This window comes from Coregonus lavaretus (assembly GCF_964263955.1).
Source record: "Coregonus lavaretus genome assembly, chromosome: 3".
In the NCBI taxonomy this organism is placed as follows: domain Eukaryota; kingdom Metazoa; phylum Chordata; class Actinopteri; order Salmoniformes; family Salmonidae; genus Coregonus; species Coregonus lavaretus.
Genome location: NC_139990.1, coordinates 38,548,946 through 38,570,597, shown reverse-complemented (window position 1 = coordinate 38,570,597; position 21,652 = coordinate 38,548,946).

The window sequence follows — 21,652 nt, the reverse complement described above, 5'->3', positions numbered from 1 at the left end:
TGATCTCTGCTAAGTCTTCTCTGGTTAGGAGGACTGTTTGATCTCTGCTAAGTCTTCTCTGGCTAATAGGGCTGTTTGATCTCTGCTAAGTCTTCTCTGGTTAGGAGGACTGTTTGATCTCTGCTAAGTCTTCTCTGGTTAATAGGGCTGTTTGATCTCTGCTAAGTCTTCTCTGGTTAGGAGGGCTGTTTGATCTCTGCTAAGTTTTCTCTCGTTAGGAGGGCTGTTTGATCTCTGCTAAGTCTTCTCTGGTTCATAGGGCTTTTTGATCTCTGCTAAGTTCTCTGGTTAGGAGGACTGTTTGATCTCTGCTAATTCTTCTCTGGTTAGGAGGACTGTTTGATCTCTGCTAAGTCTTCTCTGGTTCATAGGGCTGTTTGATCTCTGCTAAGTCTTCTCTGGTAAGGAGGACTGTTTGATCTTTCCTACGTTTTCTCTGGTTAGGATGACTGTTTGATCTCTGCTAAGTCTTCTCTGGCTAGGAGGACTGTATGATCTCTGCTAAGTCTTCTCTGGTTAGGAGGGCATTTTGATCTCTGCTAAGTCTTCTCTGGCTAGGAGGGCAGTTTGATCTCTGCTAAGTATTTTCTAGGTAAGGAGGACTGTTTGATCTCCTCTAAGTCTTCTCTCGTTAGGAGGGCTGTTTGATCTCTGCTAAGCCTTCTCTGGTTAATAGGGCCGTTTGATCTCTGCTAAATCTTCTCTGGTTAATAAGGCTGTTTGATCTCTGCTAAGTCTTCTCTGGCTAATAGGGCTGTTTGATCTCTGCTAAGTCTTCTCTGGTTAGGAGGACTGTTTGATCTCTGCTAAGTCTTCTCTGGCTAGGAGGGCTGTTTGATCTCTGATAAGTCTTTTCTAGGTTAGGAGGACTGTTTGATCTCTTCTATGTCTTCTCTGGTTAGGAGGACTGTTTGATCTCTGCTAAGTCTTCTCTGGCTAATAGGGCTGTTTGATCTCTGCTAAGTCTTCTCTGGTTAGGAGGACTGTTTGATCTCTGCTAAGTCTTCTCTGGTTCATAGGGCTTTTTGATCTCTGCTAAGTTCTCTGGTTAGGAGGACTGTTTGATCTCTGCTAATTCTTCTCTGGTTAGGAGGACTGTTTGATCTCTGCTAAGTCTTCTCTGGTTCATAGGGCTGTTTGATCTCTGCTAAGTCTTCTCTGGTAAGGAGGACTGTTTGATCTTTCCTAAGTCTTCTCTGGTTAGGAGGGCAGTTTGATCTCTGCTAAGTCTTCTCTGGCTAGGAGGGCAGTTTGATCTCTGCTAAGTATTTTCTAGGTAAGGAGGACTGTTTGATCTCCTCTAAGTCTTCTCTCTTTAGGAGGGCTGTTTGATCTCTGCTAAGCCTTCTCTGGTTAATAGGGCCGTTTGATCTCTGCTAAATCTTCTCTGGTTAATAGGGCTGTTTGATCTCTGCTAAGTCTTCTCTGGCTAGGAGGACTGTTTGATCTCTGCTAAGTCTTCTCTGGTTAGGAGGACTGTTTGATCTCTGCTAAGTCTTCTCTGGTTAGGAGGACTGTTTGATCTCTTCTAAGTCTTCTCTCGTCAGGAGGGCTGTTTGATCTCTGCTAAGTCTTCTCTGATTAGGAGGGCTGTTTGATCTCTGCTAATTCTTCTCTGGTTAGGAGGACTGTTTGATCTCTGCTAAATCTTCTCTGGCTAGGAGGACTGTTTGATCTCTGCTAAGTCTTCTCTGGTTAGGAGGACTGTTTGATCTCTGCTAAGTCTTCTCTGGTTAGGAGGACTGTTTGATCTCTTCTAAGTCTTCTCTCGTCAGGAGGGCTGTTTGATCTCTGCTAAGTCTTCTCTGATTAGGAGGGCTGTTTGATCTCTGCTAATTATTCTCTGGTTAGGAGGACTGTTTGATCTCTGCTAAATCTTCTCTGGCTAGGAGGACTGTTTGATCTCTGCTAAGTCTTCTCTGGTTAGGAGGACTGTTTGATCTCTGCTAAGTCTTCTCTGGTTAGGAGGACTGTTTGATCTCTTCTAAGTCTTCTCTCGTCAGGAGGGCTGTTTGATCTCTGCTAAGTCTTCTCTGATTAGGAGGGCTGTTTGATCTCTGCTAATTATTCTCTGGTTAGGAGGACTGTTTGATCTCTGCTAAGTCTTCTCTGGTTAGGAGGACTGTTTGATCTCTGCTAAATCTTCTCTGGCTAGGAGGGCTGTTTGATCTCTGATAAGTCTTTTCTAGGTTAGGAGGACTGTTTGATCTCTTCTAAGTCTTCTCTCGTCAGGAGGGCTGTTTGATCTCTGCTATGTCTTCTCTGATTAGGAGGGCTGTTTGATCTCTGCTAATTATTCTCTGGTTAGGAGGACTGTTTGATCTCTGCTAAGTCTTCTCTGGTTAGGAGGACTGTTTGATCTCTGCTAAGTCTTCTCTGGCTAATAGGGCTGTTTGATCTCTGCTAAGTCTTCTCTGGTTAGGAGGACTGTTTGATCTCTGCTAAGTCTTCTCTGGTTAATAGGGCTGTTTGATCTCTGCTAAGTCTTCTCTGGTTAGGAGGGCTGTTTGATCTCTGCTAAGTTTTCTCTCGTTAGGAGGGCTGTTTGATCTCTGCTAAGTCTTCTCTGGTTCATAGGGCTTTTTGATCTCTGCTAAGTTCTCTGGTTAGGAGGACTGTTTGATCTCTGCTAATTCTTCTCTGGTTAGGAGGACTGTTTGATCTCTGCTAAGTCTTCTCTGGTTCATAGGGCTGTTTGATCTCTGCTAAGTCTTCTCTGGTAAGGAGGACTGTTTGATCTTTCCTACGTTTTCTCTGGTTAGGATGACTGTTTGATCTCTGCTAAGTCTTCTCTGGCTAGGAGGACTGTATGATCTCTGCTAAGTCTTCTCTGGTTAGGAGGGCATTTTGATCTCTGCTAAGTCTTCTCTGGCTAGGAGGGCAGTTTGATCTCTGCTAAGTATTTTCTAGGTAAGGAGGACTGTTTGATCTCCTCTAAGTCTTCTCTCGTTAGGAGGGCTGTTTGATCTCTGCTAAGCCTTCTCTGGTTAATAGGGCCGTTGGATCTCTGCTAAATCTTCTCTGGTTAATAAGGCTGTTTGATCTCTGCTAAGTCTTCTCTGGCTAGGAGGACTGTTTGATCTCTGCTAAGTCTTCTCTGGTTAGGAGGACTGTTTGATCTCTTCTAAGTCTTCTCTCGTCAGGAGGGCTGTTTGATCTCTGCTAAGTCTTCTCTGGTTCATAGGGCTGTTTGATCTCTGCTAAGTTCTCTGATTAGGAGGACTGTTTGATCTCTGCTAATTCTTCTCTGGTTAGGAGGAGTGTTTGATCTCTGCTAAGTCTTCTCTGGCTAGTAGGGCTGTTTGATCTCTGCTAAGTCTTATCTGGTTAGGAGGACTGTTTGATCTCTGCTAAATCTTCTCTGGCTAGGAGGGCTGTTTGATCTCTGATAAGTATTTTCTAGGTTAGGAGGACTGTTTGATCTCTTCTAAGTCTTCTCTCGTCAGGAGGGCTGTTTGATCTCTGCTATGTCTTCTCTGATTAGGAGGGCTGTTTGATCTCTGCTAATTATTCTCTGGTTAGGAGGACTGTTTGATCTCTGCTAAGTCTTCTCTGGTTAGGAGGACTGTTTGATCTCTGCTAAGTCTTCTCTGGTTCATAGGGCTGTTTGATCTCTGCTAAGTTCTCTGGTTAGGAGGACTGTTTGATCTCTGCTAATTCTTCTCTGGTTAGGAGGACTGTTTGATCTCTGCTAAATCTTCTCTGGCTAGGAGGGCTGTTTGATCTCTGATAAGTATTTTCTAGGTTAGGAGGACTGTTTGATCTCTTCTATGTCTTCTCTGGTTAGGTGGACTGTTTGATCTCTGCTAAGTCTTCTCTCATTAGGAAGACTGTTTGATCTCTGCTAAGTCTTCTCTGGTTAGGAGGACTGTTTGATCTCTGCTAAGTCTTCTCTGGCTAATAGGGCTGTTTGATCTCTTCTAAGTCTTCTCTGGTTAGGAGGACTGTTTGATCTCTGCTAAGTCTTCTCTGGTTCATAGGGCTTTTTGATCTCTGCTAAGTTCTCTGGTTAGGAGGACTGTTTGATCTCTGCTAATTCTTCTCTGGTTAGGAGGACTGTTTGATCTCTGCTAAGTCTTCTCTGGTTAGGAGGACTGTTTGATCTCTGCTAAGTCTTCTCTGGTTAGGAGGACTGTTTGATCTCTTCTAAGTCTTCTCTCGTCAGGAGGGCTGTTTGATCTCTGCTAAGTCTTCTCTGATTAGGAGGGCTGTTTGATCTCTGCTAATTCTTCTCTGGTTAGGAGGACTGTTTGATCTCTGCTAAGTCTTCTCTCATTAGGAAGACTGTTTGATCTCTGCTAAGTCTTCTCTGGTTCATAGGGCTGTTTGATCTCTGCTAAGTTCTCTGGTTAGGAGGACTGTTTGATCTCTGCTAATTCTTCTCTGGTTAGGAGGACTGTTTGATCTCTGCTAAGTCTTCTCTGGCTAGGAGGGCTGTTTGATATCTGCTAAGTCTTATCTGGTTAGGAGGACTGTTTGATCTCTGCTAAATCTTCTCTGGCTAGGAGGGCTGTTTGATCTCTGATAAGTATTTTCTAGGTTAGGAGGACTGTTTGATCTCTTCTAAGTCTTCTCTCGTCAGGAGGGCTGTTTGATCTCTGCTATGTCTTCTCTGATTAGGAGGGCTGTTTGATCTCTGCTAATTATTCTCTGGTTAGGAGGACTGTTTGATCTCTGCTAAATCTTCTCTGAATAGGAGGGCTGTTTGATCTCTGATAAGTCTTTTCTAGGTTAGGAGGACTGTTTGATCTCTTCTAAGTCTTCTCTCGTCAGGAGGGCTGTTTGATCTCTGCTATGTCTTCTCTGATTAGGAGGGCTGTTTGATCTCTGCTAATTATTCTCTGGTTAGGAGGACTGTTTGATCTCTGCTAAGTCTTCTCTGGTTAGGAGGACTGTTTGATCTCTTTTAAGTCTTCTCTGGCTAATAGGGCTGTTTGATCTCTGCTAAGTCTTCTCTGGTTAGGAGGACTGTTTGATCTCTGCTAAGTCTTCTCTGGTTAATAGGGCTGTTTGATCTCTGCTAAGTCTTCTCTGGTTAGGAGGGCTGTTTGATCTCTGCTAAGTTTTCTCTCGTTAGGAGGGCTGTTTGATCTCTGCTAAGTCTTCTCTGGTTCATAGGGCTTTTTGATCTCTGCTAAGTTCTCTGGTTAGGAGGACTGTTTGATCTCTGCTAATTCTTCCTTGGTTAGGAGGACTGTTTGATCTCTGCTAAGTCTTCTCTGGTTCATAGGGCTGTTTGATCTCTGCTAAGTTCTCTGGTTAGGAGGACTCTTTGATCTCTGCTAATTCTTCTCTGGCTAGGAGGACTGTATGATCTCTGCTAAGTCTTCTCTGGTAAGGAGGACTGTTTGATCTTTCCTACGTTTATCTCTGGTTAGGATGACTGTTTGATCTCTGCTAAGTCTTCTCTGGCTAGGAGGACTGTATGATCTCTGCTAAGTCTTCTCTGGTTAGGAGGGCAGTTTGATCTCTGCTAAGTCTTCTCTGGCTAGGAGGGCAGTTTGATCTCTGCTAAGTATTTTCTAGGTAAGGAGGACTGTTTGATCTCCTCTAAGTCTTCTCTCGTTAGGAGGGCTGTTTGATCTCTGCTAAGCCTTCTCTGGTTAATAGGGCCGTTTGATCTCTGCTAAATCTTCTCTGGTTAATAGGGCTGTTTGATCTCTGCTAAGTCTTCTCTGGCTAGGAGGACTGTTTGATCTCTGCTAAGTCTTCTCTGGTTAGGAGGACTGTTTGATCTCTGCTAAGTCTTCTCTGGTTAGGAGGACTGTTTGATCTCTTCTAAGTCTTCTCTCGTCAGGAGGGCTGTTTGATCTCTGCTAAGTCTTCTCTGATTAGGAGGGCTGTTTGATCTCTGCTAATTATTCTCTGGTTAGGAGGACTGTTTGATCTCTGCTAAGTCTTCTCTGGTTAGGAGGACTGTTTGATCTCTGCTAAATCTTCTCTGGCTAGGAGGGCTGTTTGATCTCTGATAAGTCTTTTCTAGGTTAGGAGGACTGTTTGATCTCTTCTAAGTCTTCTCTCGTCAGGAGGGCTGTTTGATCTCTGCTATGTCTTCTCTGATTAGGAGGGCTGTTTGATCTCTGCTAATTATTCTCTGGTTAGGAGGACTGTTTGATCTCTGCTAAGTCTTCTCTGGTTAGGAGGACTGTTTGATCTCTTTTAAGTCTTCTCTGGCTAATAGGGCTGTTTGATCTCTGCTAAGTCTTCTCTGGTTAGGAGGACTGTTTGATCTCTGCTAAGTCTTCTCTGGTTAATAGGGCTGTTTGATCTCTGCTAAGTCTTCTCTGGTTAGGAGGGCTGTTTGATCTCTGCTAAGTTTTCTCTCGTTAGGAGGGCTGTTTGATCTCTGCTAAGTCTTCTCTGGTTCATAGGGCTTTTTGATCTCTGCTAAGTTCTCTGGTTAGGAGGACTGTTTGATCTCTGCTAATTCTTCCTTGGTTAGGAGGACTGTATGATCTCTTCTAATTCTTCTCTGGCTAGGAGGACTGTATGATCTCTTCTAAGTCTTCTCTGGTAAGGAGGACTGTTTGATCTTTCCTACGTTTATCTCTGGTTAGGATGACTGTTTGATCTCTGCTAAGTCTTCTCTGGCTAGGAGGACTGTATGATCTCTGCTAAGTCTTCTCTGGTTAGGAGGGCAGTTTGATCTCTGCTAAGTCTTCTCTGGCTAGGAGGGCAGTTTGATCTCTGCTAAGTATTTTCTAGGTAAGGAGGACTGTTTGATCTCCTCTAAGTCTTCTCTCGTTAGGAGAGCTGTTTGATCTCTGCTAAGCCTTCTCTGGTTAATAGGGCCGTTTGATCTCTGCTAAATCTTCTCTGGTTAATAGGGCTGTTTGATCTCTGCTAAGTCTTCTCTGGCTAGGAGGACTGTTTGATCTCTGCTAAGTCTTCTCTGGTTAGGAGGACTGTTTGATCTCTGCTAAGTCTTCTCTGGTTAGGAGGACTGTTTGATCTCTTCTAAGTCTTCTCTCGTCAGGAGGGCTGTTTGATCTCTGCTAAGTCTTCTCTGATTAGGAGGGCTGTTTGATCTCTGCTAATTATTCTCTGGTTAGGAGGACTGTTTGATCTCTGCTAAGTCTTCTCTCATTAGGAAGACTGTTTGATCTCTGCTAAGTCTTCTCTGGTTAGGAGGACTGTTTGATCTCTGCTAAGTCTTCTCTGGTTCATAGGGCTGTTTGATCTCTGCTAAGTTCTCTGGTTAGGAGGACTGTTTGATCTCTGCTAAGTCTTCTCTGGCTAGGAGGGCAGTTTGATCTCTGCTAAGTATTTTCTAGGTAAGGAGGACTGTTTGATCTCCTCTAAGTCTTCTCTCGTTAGGAGGGCTGTTTGATCTCTGCTATGCCTTCTCTGGTTAATAGGGCCGTTTGATCTCTGCTAAATCTTCTCTGGTTAATAGGGCTGTTTGATCTCTGCTAAGTTTTCTCTCGTTAGGAGGGCTGTTTGATCTCTGCTAATTCTTCCTTGGTTAGGAGGACTGTTTGATCTCTGCTAAGTCTTCTCTCGTTAGGAGGGCTGTTTGATCTCTGCTAAGCCTTCTCTGGTTAATAGGGCCGTTTGATCTCTGCTAAATCTTCTCTGGTTAATAGGGCTGTTTGATCTCTGCTAAGTCTTCTCTGGCTAGGAGGACTGTTTGATCTCTGCTAAGCCTTCTCTGGTTAATAGGGCCGTTTGATCTCTGCTAAATCTTCTCTGGTTAATAGGGCTGTTTGATCTCTGCTAATTCTTCTCTGGCTAGGAGGACTGTATGATCTCTGCTAAGTCTTCTCTGGTAAGGAGGACTGTTTGATCTTTCCTACGTTTATCTCTGGTTAGGATGACTGTTTGATCTCTGCTAAGTCTTCTCTGGCTAGGAGGACTGTATGATCTCTGCTAAGTCTTCTCTGGTTAGGAGGACTGTTTGATCTCTGCTAAGTCTTCTCTGGTTAGGAGGACTGTTTGATCTCTGCTAAGTCTTCTCTGGTTAGGAGGACTGTTTGATCTCTTCTAAGTCTTCTCTCGTCAGGAGGGCTGTTTGATCTCTGCTATGTCTTCTCTGATTAGGAGGGCTGTTTGATCTCTGCTAATTATTCTCTGGTTAGGAGGACTGTTTGATCTCTGCTAAGTCTTCTCTGGTTAGGAGGACTGTTTGATCTCTGCTAAGTCTTCTCTGGCTAATAGGGCTGTTTGATCTCTGCTAAGTCTTCTCTGGTTAGGAGGACTGTTTGATCTCTGCTAAGTCTTCTCTGGTTAATAGGGCTGTTTGATCTCTGCTAAGTCTTCTCTGGTTAGGAGGGTTGTTTGATCTCTGCTAAGTTTTCTCTCGTTAGGAGGGCTGTTTGATCTCTGCTAAGTCTTCTCTGGTTCATAGGGCTTTTTGATCTCTGCTAAGTTCTCTGGTTAGGAGGACTGTTTGATCTCTGCTAATTCTTCTCTGGTTAGGAGGACTGTTTGATCTCTGCTAAGTCTTCTCTGGTTCATAGGGCTGTTTGATCTCTGCTAAGTCTTCTCTGGTAAGGAGGACTGTTTGATCTTTCCTACGTTTTCTCTGGTTAGGATGACTGTTTGATCTCTGCTAAGTCTTCTCTGGCTAGGAGGACTGTATGATCTCTGCTAAGTCTTCTCTGGTTAGGAGGGCAGTTTGATCTCTGCTAAGTCTTCTCTGGCTAGGAGGGCAGTTTGATCTCTGCTAAGTATTTTCTAGGTAAGGAGGACTGTTTGATCTCCTCTAAGTCTTCTCTCGTTAGGAGGGCTGTTTGATCTCTGCTAAGCCTTCTCTGGTTAATAGGGCCGTTTGATCTCTGCTAAATCTTCTCTGGTTAATAAGGCTGTTTGATCTCTGCTAAGTCTTCTCTGGCTAGGAGGACTGTTTGATCTCTGCTAAGTCTTCTCTGGTTAGGAGGACTGTTTGATCTCTGCTAAGTCTTCTCTGGTTAGGAGGACTGTTTGATCTCTTCTAAGTCTTCTCTCGTCAGGAGGGCTGTTTGATCTCTGCTAAGTCTTCTCTGATTAGGAGGGCTGTTTGATCTCTGCTAATTCTTCTCTGGTTAGGAGGACTGTTTGATCTCTGCTAAGTCTTCTCTCATTAGGAAGACTGTTTGATCTCTGCTAAGTCTTCTCTGGTTAGGAGGACTGTTTGATCTCTGCTAAGTCTTCTCTGGTTCATAGGGCTGTTTGATCTCTGCTAAGTTCTCTGGTTAGGAGGACTGTTTGATCTCTGCTAAGTCTTCTCTGGCTAGGAGGGCAGTTTGATCTCTGCTAAGTATTTTCTAGGTAAGGAGGACTGTTTGATCTCCTCTAAGTCTTCTCTCGAATGGAGGGCTGTTTGATCTCTGCTATGCCTTCTCTGGTTAATAGGGCCGTTTGATCTCTGCTAAATCTTCTCTGGTTAATAGGGCTGTTTGATCTCTGCTAAGTTTTCTCTCGTTAGGAGGGCTGTTTGATCTCTGCTAATTCTTCCTTGGTTAGGAGGACTGTTTGATCTCTGCTAAGTCTTCTCTCGTTAGGAGGGCTGTTTGATCTCTGCTAAGCCTTCTCTGGTTAATAGGGCCGTTTGATCTCTGCTAAATCTTCTCTGGTTAATAGGGCTGTTTGATCTCTGCTAAGTCTTCTCTGGCTAGGAGGACTGTTTGATCTCTGCTAAGCCTTCTCTGGTTAATAGGGCCGTTTGATCTCTGCTAAATCTTCTCTGGTTAATAGGGCTGTTTGATCTCTGCTAATTCTTCTCTGGCTAGGAGGACTGTATGTTCTCTGCTAAGTCTTCTCTGGTAAGGAGGACTGTTTGATCTTTCCTACGTTTATCTCTGGTTAGGATGACTGTTTGATCTCTGCTAAGTCTTCTCTGGCTAGGAGGACTGTATGATCTCTGCTAAGTCTTCTCTGGTTAGGAGGACTGTTTGATCTCTGCTAAGTCTTCTCTGGTTAGGAGGACTGTTTGATCTCTTCTAAGTCTTCTCTCGTCAGGAGGGCTGTTTGATCTCTGCTATGTCTTCTCTGATTAGGAGGGCTGTTTGATCTCTGCTAATTATTCTCTGGTTAGGAGGACTGTTTGATCTCTGCTAAGTCTTCTCTGGTTAGGAGGACTGTTTGATCTCTGCTAAGTCTTCTCTGGCTAATAGGGCTGTTTGATCTCTGCTAAGTCTTCTCTGGTTAGGAGGACTGTTTGATCTCTGCTAAGTCTTCTCTGGTTAATAGGGCTGTTTGATCTCTGCTAAGTCTTCTCTGGTTAGGAGGGTTGTTTGATCTCTGCTAAGTTTTCTCTCGTTAGGAGGGCTGTTTGATCTCTGCTAAGTCTTCTCTGGTTCATAGGGCTTTTTGATCTCTGCTAAGTTCTCTGGTTAGGAGGACTGTTTGATCTCTGCTAATTCTTCTCTGGTTAGGATGACTGTTTGATCTCTGCTAAGTCTTCTCTGGTTCATAGGGCTGTTTGATCTCTGCTAAGTCTTCTCTGGTAAGGAGGACTGTTTGATCTTTCCTACGTTTTCTCTGGTTAGGATGACTGTTTGATCTCTGCTAAGTCTTCTCTGGCTAGGAGGACTGTATGATCTCTGCTAAGTCTTCTCTGGTTAGGAGGGCAGTTTGATCTCTGCTAAGTCTTCTCTGGCTAGGAGGGCAGTTTGATCTCTGCTAAGTATTTTCTAGGTAAGGAGGACTGTTTGATCTCCTCTAAGTCTTCTCTCGTTAGGAGGGCTGTTTGATCTCTGCTAAGCCTTCTCTGGTTAATAGGGCCGTTTGATCTCAGCTAAATCTTCTCTGGTTAATAAGGCTGTTTGATCTCTGCTAAGTCTTCTCTGGCTAGGAGGACTGTTCGATCTCTGCTAAGTCTTCTCTGGTTAGGAGGACTGTTTGATCTCTGCTAAGTCTTCTCTGGTTAGGAGGACTGTTTGATCTCTTCTAAGTCTTCTCTCGTCAGGAGGGCTGTTTGATCTCTGCTAAGTCTTCTCTGATTAGGAGGGCTGTTTGATCTCTGCTAATTCTTCTCTGGTTAGGAGGACTGTTTGATCTCTGCTAAGTCTTCTCTCATTAGGAAGACTGTTTGATCTCTGCTAAGTCTTCTCTGGTTAGGAGGACTTTGATCTCTGCTAAGTCTTCTCTGGTTCATAGGGCTGTTTGATCTCTGCTAAGTTCTCTGGTTAGGAGGACTGTTTGATCTCTGCTAATTCTTCTCTGGTTAATAGGGCTGTTTGATCTCTGCTAAGTCTTCTCTGGTTAGGAGGGTTGTTTGATCTCTGCTAAGTTTTCTCTCGTTAGGAGGGCTGTTTGATCTCTGCTAAGTCTTCTCTGGTTCATAGGGCTTTTTGATCTCTGCTAAGTTCTCTGGTTAGGAGGACTGTTTGATCTCTGCTAATTCTTCTCTGGTTAGGAGGACTGTTTGATCTCTGCTAAGTCTTCTCTGGTTCATAGGGCTGTTTGATCTCTGCTAAGTCTTCTCTGGTAAGGAGGACTGTTTGATCTTTCCTACGTTTTCTCTGGTTAGGATGACTGTTTGATCTCTGCTAAGTCTTCTCTGGCTAGGAGGACTGTATGATCTCTGCTAAGTCTTCTCTGGTTAGGAGGGCAGTTTGATCTCTGCTAAGTCTTCTCTGGCTAGGAGGGCAGTTTGATCTCTGCTAAGTATTTTCTAGGTAAGGAGGACTGTTTGATCTCCTCTAAGTCTTCTCTCGTTAGGAGGGCTGTTTGATCTCTGCTAAGCCTTCTCTGGTTAATAGGGCCGTTTGATCTCTGCTAAATCTTCTCTGGTTAATAAGGCTGTTTGATCTCTGCTAAGTCTTCTCTGGCTAGGAGGACTGTTTGATCTCTGCTAAGTCTTCTCTGGTTAGGAGGACTGTTTGATCTCTGCTAAGTCTTCTCTGGTTAGGAGGACTGTTTGATCTCTTCTAAGTCTTCTCTCGTCAGGAGGGCTGTTTGATCTCTGCTAAGTCTTCTCTGATTAGGAGGGCTGTTTGATCTCTGCTAATTCTTCTCTGGTTAGGAGGACTGTTTGATCTCTGCTAAGTCTTCTCTCATTAGGAAGACTGTTTGATCTCTGCAAAGTCTTCTCTGGTTAGGAGGACTTTGATCTCTGCTAAGTCTTCTCTGGTTCATAGGGCTGTTTGATCTCTGCTAAGTTCTCTGGTTAGGAGGACTGTTTGATCTCTGCTAATTCTTCTCTGGTTAGGAGGACTGTTTGATCTCTGCTAAGTCTTCTCTGGCTAGGAGGGCTGTTTGATCTCTGCTAAGTCTTATCTGGTTAGGAGGACTGTTTGATCTCTGCTAAATCTTCTCTGGCTAGGAGGGCTGTTTGATCTCTGATAAGTATTTTCTAGGTTAGGAGGACTGTTTGATCTCTTCTAAGTCTTCTCTCGTCAGGAGGGCTGTTTGATCTCTGCTATGTCTTCTCTGATTAGGAGGGCTGTTTGATCTCTGCTAAGTATTCTCTGGTTAGGAGGACTGTTTGATCTCTGCTAAGTCTTCTCTGGTTAGGAGGACTGTTTGATCTCTGCTAAGTCTTCTCTGGTTCATAGGGCTGTTTGATCTCTGCTAAGTTCTCTGGTTAGGAGGACTGTTTGATCTCTGATAATTCTTCTCTGGTTAGGAGGACTGTTTGATCTCTGCTAAATCTTCTCTGGCTAGGAGGGCTGTTTGATCTCTGATAAGTATTTTCTAGGTTAGGAGGACTGTTTGATCTCTTCTATGTCTTCTCTGGTTAGGAGGACTGTTTGATCTCTGCTAAGTCTTCTCTCATTAGGAAGACTGTTTGATCTCTGCTAAGTCTTCTCTGGTTAGGAGGACTGTTTGATCTCTGCTAAGTCTTTTCTGGCTAATAGGGCTGTTTGATCTCTGCTAAGTCTTCTCTGGTTAGGAGGACTGTTTGATCTCTGCTAAGTCTTCTCTGGTTCATAGGGCTTTTTGATCTCTGCTAAGTTCTCTGGTTAGGAGGACTGTTTGATCTCTGCTAATTCTTCTCTGGTTAGGAGGACTGTTTGATCTCTGCTAAGTCTTCTCTGGTTAGGAGGACTGTTTGATCTCTGCTAAGTCTTCTCTGGTTAGGAGGACTGTTTGATCTCTTCTAAGTCTTCTCTCGTCAGGAGGGCTGTTTGATCTCTGCTAAGTCTTCTCTGATTAGGAGGGCTGTTTGATCTCTGCTAATTCTTCTCTGGTTAGGAGGACTGTTTGATCTCTGCTAAGTCTTCTCTCATTAGGAAGACTGTTTGATCTCTGCTAAGTCTTCTCTGGTTCATAGGGCTGTTTGATCTCTGCTAAGTTCTCTGGTTAGGAGGACTGTTTGATCTCTGCTAATTCTTCTCTGGTTAGGAGGACTGTTTGATCTCTGCTAAGTCTTCTCTGGCTAGGAGGGCTGTTTGATCTCTGCTAAGTCTTATCTGGTTAGGAGGACTGTTTGATCCCTGCTAAATCTTCTCTGGCTAGGAGGGCTGTTTGATCTCTGATAAGTATTTTCTAGGTTAGGAGGACTGTTTGATCTCTTCTAAGTCTTCTCTCGTCAGGAGGGCTGTTTGATCTCTGCTATGTCTTCTCTGATTAGGAGGGCTGTTTGATCTCTGCTAATTATTCTCTGGTTAGGAGGACTGTTTGATCTCTGCTAAGTCTTCTCTGGTTAGGAGGACTGTTTGATCTCTGCTAAGTCTTCTCTGGCTAGGAGGGCTGTTTGATCTCTGATAAGTCTTTTCTAGGTTAGGAGGACTGTTTGATCTCTTCTAAGTCTTCTCTCGTCAGGAGGGCTGTTTGATCTCTGCTATGTCTTCTCTGATTAGGAGGGCTGTTTGATCTCTGCTAATTATTCTCTGGTTAGGAGGACTGTTTGATCTCTGCTAAGTCTTCTCTGGTTAGGAGGACTGTTTGATCTCTGCTAAGTCTTCTCTGGTTAATAGGGCTGTTTGATCTCTGCTAAGTCTTCTCTGGTTAGGAGGGCAGTTTGATCTCTGCTAAGTCTTCTCTGGCTAGGAGGGCAGTTTGATCTCTGCTAAGTATTTTCTAGGTAAGGAGGACTGTTTGATCTCCTCTAAGTCTTCTCTCGTTAGGAGGGCTGTTTGATCTCTGCTAAGCCTTCTCTGGTTAATAGGGCCGTTTGATCTCTGCTAAATCTTCTCTGGTTAATAGGGCTGTTTGATCTCTGCTAAGTCTTCTCTGGCTAGGAGGACTGTTTGATCTCTGCTAAGTCTTCTCTGGTTAGGAGGACTGTTTGATCTCTGCTAAGTCTTCTCTGGTTAGGAGGACTGTTTGATCTCTTCTAAGTCTTCTCTCGTCAGGAGGGCTGTTTGATCTCTGCTAAGTCTTCTCTGATTAGGAGGGCTGTTTGATCTCTGCTAATTATTCTCTGGTTAGGAGGACTGTTTGATCTCTGCTAAGTCTTCTCTCATTAGGAAGACTGTTTGATCTCTGCTAAGTCTTCTCTGGTTAGGAGGACTGTTTGATCTCTGCTAAGTCTTCTCTGGCTAGGAGGGCAGTTTGATCTCTGCTAAGTATTTTCTAGGTAAGGAGGACTGTTTGATCTCCTCTAAGTCTTCTCTCGTTAGGAGGGCTGTTTGATCTCTGCTATGCCTTTTCTGGTTAATAGGGCCGTATGATCTCTGCTAAATCTTCTCTGGTTAATAGGGCTGTTTGATCTCTGCTAAGTTTTCTCTCGTTAGGAGGGCTGTTTGATCTCTGCTAAGTCTTCTCTGGTTCATAGGGCTTTTTGATCTCTGCTAAGTTCTCTGGTTAGGAGGACTGTTTGATCTCTGCTAATTCTTCCTTGGTTAGGAGGACTGTTTTATATCTGCTAAGTCTTCTCTGGTTCATAGGGCTGTTTGATCTCTGCTAAGTCTTCTCTGGTAAGGAGGACTGTTTGATCTTTCCTACGTTTATCTCTGGTTAGGATGACTGTTTGATCTCTGCTAAGTCTTCTCTGGCTAGGAGGACTGTATGATCTCTGCTAAGTCTTCTCTGGTTAGGAGGGCAGTTTGATCTCTGCTAAGTCTTCTCTGGCTAGGAGGGCAGTTTGATCTCTGCTAAGTATTTTCTAGGTAAGGAGGACTGTTTGATCTCCTCTAAGTCTTCTCTCGTTAGGAGGGCTGTTTGATCTCTGCTAAGCCTTCTCTGGTTAATAGGGCCGTTTGATCTCTGCTAAATCTTCTCTGGTTAATAGGGCTGTTTGATCTCTGCTAAGTCTTCTCTGGCTAGGAGGACTGTTTGATCTCTGCTAAGTCTTCTCTGGTTAGGAGGACTGTTTGATCTCTGCTAAGTCTTCTCTGGTTAGGAGGACTGTTTGATCTCTTCTAAGTCTTCTCTCGTCAGGAGGGCTGTTTGATCTCTGCTAAGTCTTCTCTGATTAGGAGGGCTGTTTGATCTCTGCTAATTCTTCTCTGGTTAGGAGGACTGTTTGATCTCTGCTAAGTCTTCTCTCATTAGGAAGACTGTTTTATCTCTGCTAAGTCTTCTCTGGTTAGGAGGACTGTTTGATCTCTGATAAGTATTTTCTAGGTTAGCAGGACTGTTTGATCTCTGCTAATTCTTCTCTGGTTAGGAGGACTGTTTGATCTCTGCTAAGTCTTCTCTGGCTAGGAGGGCTGTTTGATCTCTGCTAAGTCTTATCTGGTTAGGAGGACTGTTTGATCTCTGCTAAATCTTCTCTGGCTAGGAGGGCTGTTTGATCTCTGATAAGTATTTTCTAGGTTAGGAGGACTGTTTGATCTCTTCTAAGTCTTCTCTCGTCAGGAGGGCTGTTTGATCTCTGCTATGTCTTCTCTGATTAGGAGGGCTGTTTGATCTCTGCTAATTATTCTCTGGTTAGGAGGACTGTTTGATCTCTGCTAAGTCTTCTCTCATTAGGAAGACTGTTTGATCTCTGCTAGGTCTTCTCTGGTAAGGAGGACTGTTTGATCTTTCCTAAGTATTGTCTGGTTAGGATGACTGTTTGATCTCTGCTAAGTCTTCGCTGGTTAGGAGGACTGTTTGATCTCTGCTAAGTCTTATCTGGTTCATAGGGCTGTTTGATCTCTGCTAAGTTCTCTGGTTAGGAGGACTGTTTGATCTCTGCTAATTCTTCTCTGGTTAGGAGGACTGTTTGATCGCTGCTAAATCTTCTCTGGCTAGGAGGGCTGTTTGATCTCTGATAAGTCTTTTCTAGGTTAGGAGGACTGTTTGATCTCTTCTATGTCTTCTCTGGTTAGGAGGACTGTTTGATCTCTGCTAAGTCTTCTCTGGTTCATAGGGCTGTTTGATCTCTGCTAAGTCTTCTCTGGTAAGGAGGACTGTTTGATCTTTCCTAAGTATTCTCTGGTTAGGATGACTGTTTGATCTCTGCTAAGTCTTCGCTGGTTAGGAGGACTGTTTGATCTCTGCTAAGTCTTATCTGGTTCATAGGGCTGTTTGATCTCTGCTAAGTTCTCTGGTTAGGAGGACTGTTTGATCTCTGCTAAGTTTTCTCTCGTTAGGAGGGCTGTTTGATCTCTGCTAAGTCTTCTCTGGTTAGGAGGACTGTTTGATCTCTGCTAAGTCTTCTCTGGCTAGGAGGGCTTTTGATCTCTGCTAAGTCTTATCTGGTTAGAAGGACTGTTTGATCTCTGCTAAATCTTCTCTGGCTAGGAGGGCTGTTTGATCTCTGATAAGTCTTTTCTAGGTTATGAGGACTGTTTGATCTCTTCTAAGTCTTCTCTCGTCAGGAGGGCTGTTTGATCTCTGCTATGTCTTCTCTGATTAGGAGGGCTGTTTGATCTCTGCTAATTATTCTCTGGTTAGGAGGACTGTTTGATCTCTGCTAAGTCTTCTCTGGTTAGGAGGACTGTTTGATCTCTGCAAAGTCTTCTCTGGTTCATAGGGCTGTTTGATCTCTGCTAAGTTCTCTGGTTAGGAGGACTGTTTGATCTCTGCTAAGTCTTCGCTGGTTAGGAGGACTGTTTGATATCTGCTAAGTCTTATCTGGTTCATAGGGCTGTTTGATCTCTGCTAAATTCTCTGGTTAGGAGGACTGTTTGATCTCTGCTAATTCTTCTCTGGTTAGGAGGACTGTTTGATCTCTTCTAAGTCTTCTCTGGCTAGGAGGGCTGTTTGATCTCTGCTAAGTATTTTCTAGGTTAGGAGGACTGTTTGATCTCTGCTAAGTATTCTCTGGTTAATAGGGCTGTTTGATCTCTGCTAAGTCTTCTCTGGTTAGGAGGACTGTTTGATCTCTGCTAAGTCTTCTCTGGCTAATAGGGCTGTTTGATCTCTGCTAAGTCTTCTTTGGTTAGGAGGACTGTTTGATCTCTGCTAAGTCTTCTCTGGCTAGGAGGAATGTTTGATCTCTGCTAAGTCTTCTCTGGTTAATAGGGCTGTTTGATCTCTGCTAAGTCTTCTCTGGTTAGGAGGGCTGTTTGATCTCTGCTAAGTTTTCTCTCGTTAGGAGGGCTGTTTGATCTCTGCTAAGTCTCCTCTGGTTAGGAGGACTGTTTGATCTCTGCTAAGTCTTCTCTGGCTAGGAGGGCTGTTTGATCTCTGCTAAGTCTTCTCTGGTTAGGAGGACTGTTTGATCTCTGCTAAATCTTCTCTGGCTAGGAGGGCTGTTTGATCTCTGATAAGTCTTTTCTAGGTTAGGAGGACTGTTTGATCTCTTCTAAGTCTTCTCTCGTCAGGAGGGCTGTTTGATCTCTGCTATGTCTTCTCTGATTAGGAGGGCTGTTTGATCTCTGCTAATTATTCTCTGGTTAGGAGGACTGTTTGATCTCTGCTAAGTCTTCTCTGGTTAGGAGGACTGTTTGATCTCTGCTAAGTCTTCTCGGGTTCATAGGGCTGTTTGATCTCTGCTAAGTTCTCTGGTTAGGAGGACTGTTTGATCTCTGCTAATTCTTCTCTGCTTAGGAGGACTGTTTGATCTCTGCTAAGTCTTCTCTAGCTAGGAGGGCTGTTTGATCTATGCTAAGTCTTATCTGGTTAGTAGGACTGTTTGATCTCTGCTAAATATTCTCTGGCTAGGAGGGCTGTTTGATCTCTGATAAGTCTTTTCTAGGTTAGGAGGACTGTTTGATCTCTTCTATGTCTTCTCTGGTTAGGAGGACTGTTTGATCTCTGCTAAGTCTTCTCTCATTAGGAAGACTGTTTGATCTCTGCTAAGTCTTCTCTGGTTAGGAGGACTGTTTGATCTCTGCTAAGTCTTCTCTGGTTCATAGGGCTGTTTGATCTCTGCTAAGTCTTCTCTGGTAAGGAGGACTGTTTGATCTTTCCTAAGTATTCTCTGGTTAGGATGACTGTTTGATCTCTGCTAAGTCTTCTCTCATTAGGAAGACTGTTTGATCTCTGCTAAGTCTTCTCTGGTTAGGAGGACTGTTTGATCTCTGCTAAGTCTTCTCTGGTTCATAGGGCTGTTTGATCTCTGCTAAGTTCTCTGTCTAGGAGGACTGTTTGATCTCTGCTAATTCTTCACTGGTTAGGAGGACTGTTTGATCTCTGCTAAGTCTTCTCTGGCTAGGAGGGCTGTTTGATCTCTGCTAAGTCTTATCTGGTTAGGAGGACTGTTTGATCTCTGCTAAATCTTCTCTGGCTAGGAGGGCTGTTTGATCTCTGATAAGTCTTTTCTAGGTTAGGAGGACTGTTTGATCTCTTCTAAGTCTTCTCTCGTCAGGAGGGCTGTTTGATCTCTGCTATGTCTTCTCTGATTAGGAGGGCTGTTTGATCTCTGCTAATTATTCTCTGGTTAGGAGGACTGTTTGATCTCTGCTAAGTCTTCTCTCATTAGGAAGACTGTTTGATCTCTGCTAAGTCTTCTCTGGTAAGGAGGACTGTTTGATCTTTCCTAAGTATTGTCTGGTTAGGATGACTGTTTGATCTCTGCTAAGTCTTCGCTGGTTAGGAGGACTGTTTGATCTCTGCTAAGTCTTATCTGGTTCATAGGGCTGTTTGATCTCTGCTAAGTTCTCTGGTTAGGAGGACTGTTTGATCTCTGCTAATTCTTCTCTGGTTAGGAGGACTGTTTGATCGCTGCTAAATCTTCTCTGGCTAGGAGGGCTGTTTGATCTCTGATAAGTCTTTTCTAGGTTAGGAGGACTGTTTGATCTCTTCTATGTCTTCTCTGGTTAGGAGGACTGTTTGATCTCTGCTAAGTCTTCTCTGGTTCATAGGGCTGTTTGATCTCTGCTAAGTCTTCTCTGGTAAGGAGGACTGTTTGATCTTTCCTAAGTATTCTCTGGTTAGGATGACTGTTTGATCTCTGCTAAGTCTTCGCTGGTTAGGAGGACTGTTTGATCTCTGCTAAGTCTTATCTGGTTCATAGGGCTGTTTGATCTCTGCTAAGTTCTCTGGTTAGGAGGACTGTTTGATCTCTGCTAAGTTTTCTCTCGTTAGGAGGGCTGTTTGATCTCTGCTAAGTCTTCTCTGGTTAGGAGGACTGTTTGATCTCTGCTAAGTCTTCTCTGGCTAGGAGGGCTTTTGATCTCTGCTAAGTCTTATCTGGTTAGAAGGACTGTTTGATCTCTGCTAAATCTTCTCTGGCTAGGAGGGCTGTTTGATCTCTGATAAGTCTTTTCTAGGTTAGGAGGACTGTTTGATCTCTTCTAAGTCTTCTCTCGTCAGGAGGGCTGTTTGATCTCTGCTATGTATTCTCTGATTAGGAGGGCTGTTTGATCTCTGCTAATTATTCTCTGGTTAGGAGGACTGTTTGATCTCTGCTAAGTCTTCTCTGGTTAGGAGGACTGTTTGATCTCTGCAAAGTCTTCTCTGGTTCATAGGGCTGTTTGATCTCTGCTAAGTTCTCTGGTTAGGAGGACTGTTTGATCTCTGCTAAGTCTTCGCTGGTTAGGAGGACTGTTTGATATCTGCTAAGTCTTATCTGGTTCATAGGGCTGTTTGATCTCTGCTAAATTCTCTGGTTAGGAGGACTGTTTGATCTCTGCTAATTCTTCTCTGGTTAGGAGGACTGTTTGATCTCTTCTAAGTCTTCTCTGGCTAGGAGGGCTGTTTGATCTCTGCTAAGTATTTTCTAGGTTAGGAGGACTGTTTGATCTCTGCTAAGTCTTCTCTGGTTAATAGGGCTGTTTGATCTCTGCTAAGTCTTCTCTGGTTAGGAGGACTGTTTGATCTCTGCTAAGTCTTCTCTGGCTAATAGGGCTGTTTGATCTCTGCTAAGTCTTCTTTGGTTAGGAGGACTGTTTGATCTCTGCTAAGTCTTCTCTGGCTAGGAGGAATGTTTGATCTCTGCTAAGTCTTCTCTGGTTAATAGGGCTGTTTGATCTCTGCTAAGTCTTCTCTGGTTAGGAGGGCTGTTTGATCTCTGCTAAGTTTTCTCTCGTTAGGAGGGCTGTTTGATCTCTGCTAAGTCTTCTCTGGTTAGGAGGACTGTTTGATCTCTGCTAAGTCTTCTCTGGCTAGGAGGGCTGTTTGATCTCTGCTAAGTCTTCTCTGGTTAGGAGGACTGTTTGATCTCTGCTAAATCTTCTCTGGCTAGGAGGGCTGTTTGATCTCTGATAAGTCTTTTCTAGGTTAGGAGGACTGTTTGATCTCTTCTAAGTCTTCTCTCGTCAGGAGGGCTGTTTGATCTCTGCTATGTCTTCTCTGATTAGGAGGGCTGTTTGATCTCTGCTAATTATTCTCTGGTTAGGAGGACTGTTTGATCTCTGCTAAGTCTTCTCTGGTTAGGAGGACTGTTTGATCTCTGCTAAGTCTTCTCGGGTTCATAGGGCTGTTTGATCTCTGCTAAGTTCTCTGGTTAGGAGGACTGTTTGATCTCTGCTAATTCTTCTCTGCTTAGGAGGACTGTTTGATCTCTGCTAAGTCTTCTCTAGCTAGGAGGGCTGTTTGATCTATGCTAAGTCTTATCTGGTTAGTAGGACTGTTTGATCTCTGCTAAATATTCTCTGCTTAGGAGGACTGTTTGATCTCTGCTAAGTCTTCTCTGGCTAGGAGGGCTGTTTGATCTCTGATAAGTCTTTTCTAGGTTAGGAGGACTGTTTGATCTCTTCTATGTCTTCTCTGGTTAGGAGGACTGTTTGATCTCTGCTAAGTCTTCTCTCATTAGGAAGACTGTTTGATCTCTGCTAAGTCTTCTCTGGTTAGGAGGACTGTTTGATCTCTGCTAAGTCTTCTCTGGTTCATAGGGCTGTTTGATCTCTGCTATGTCTTCTCTGGTAAGGAGGACTGTTTGATCTTCCCTAAGTATTCTCTGGTTAGGATGACTGTTTGATCTCTGCTAAGTCTTCTCTCATTAGGAAGACTGTTTGATCTCTGCTAAGTCTTCTCTGGTTAGGAGGACTGTTTGATCTCTGCTAAGTCTTCTCTGGTTCATAGGGCTGTTTGATCTCTGCTAAGTTCTCTGTCTAGGAGGACTGTTTGATCTCTGCTAATTCTTCACTGGTTAGGAGGACTGTTTGATCTCTGCTAAGTCTTCTCTGGCTAGGAGGGCTGTTTGATCTCTGCTAAGTCTTATCTGGTTAGGAGGACTGTTTGATCTCTGCTAAATCTTCTCTGGCTAGGAGGGCTGTTTGATCTCTGATAAGTCTTTTCTAGGTTAGGAGGACTGTTTGATCTCTTCTAAGTCTTCTCTCGTCAGGAGGGCTGTTTGATCTCTGCTATGTCTTCTCTGATTAGGAGGGCTGTTTGATCTCTGCTAATTATTCTCTGGTTAGGAGGACTGTTTGATCTCTGCTAAGTCTTCTCTTGTTAGGAGGACTGTTTGATCTCTGCTAAGTCTTCTCTGGTTCATAGGGCTGTTTGATCTCTGCTAAGTTCTCTG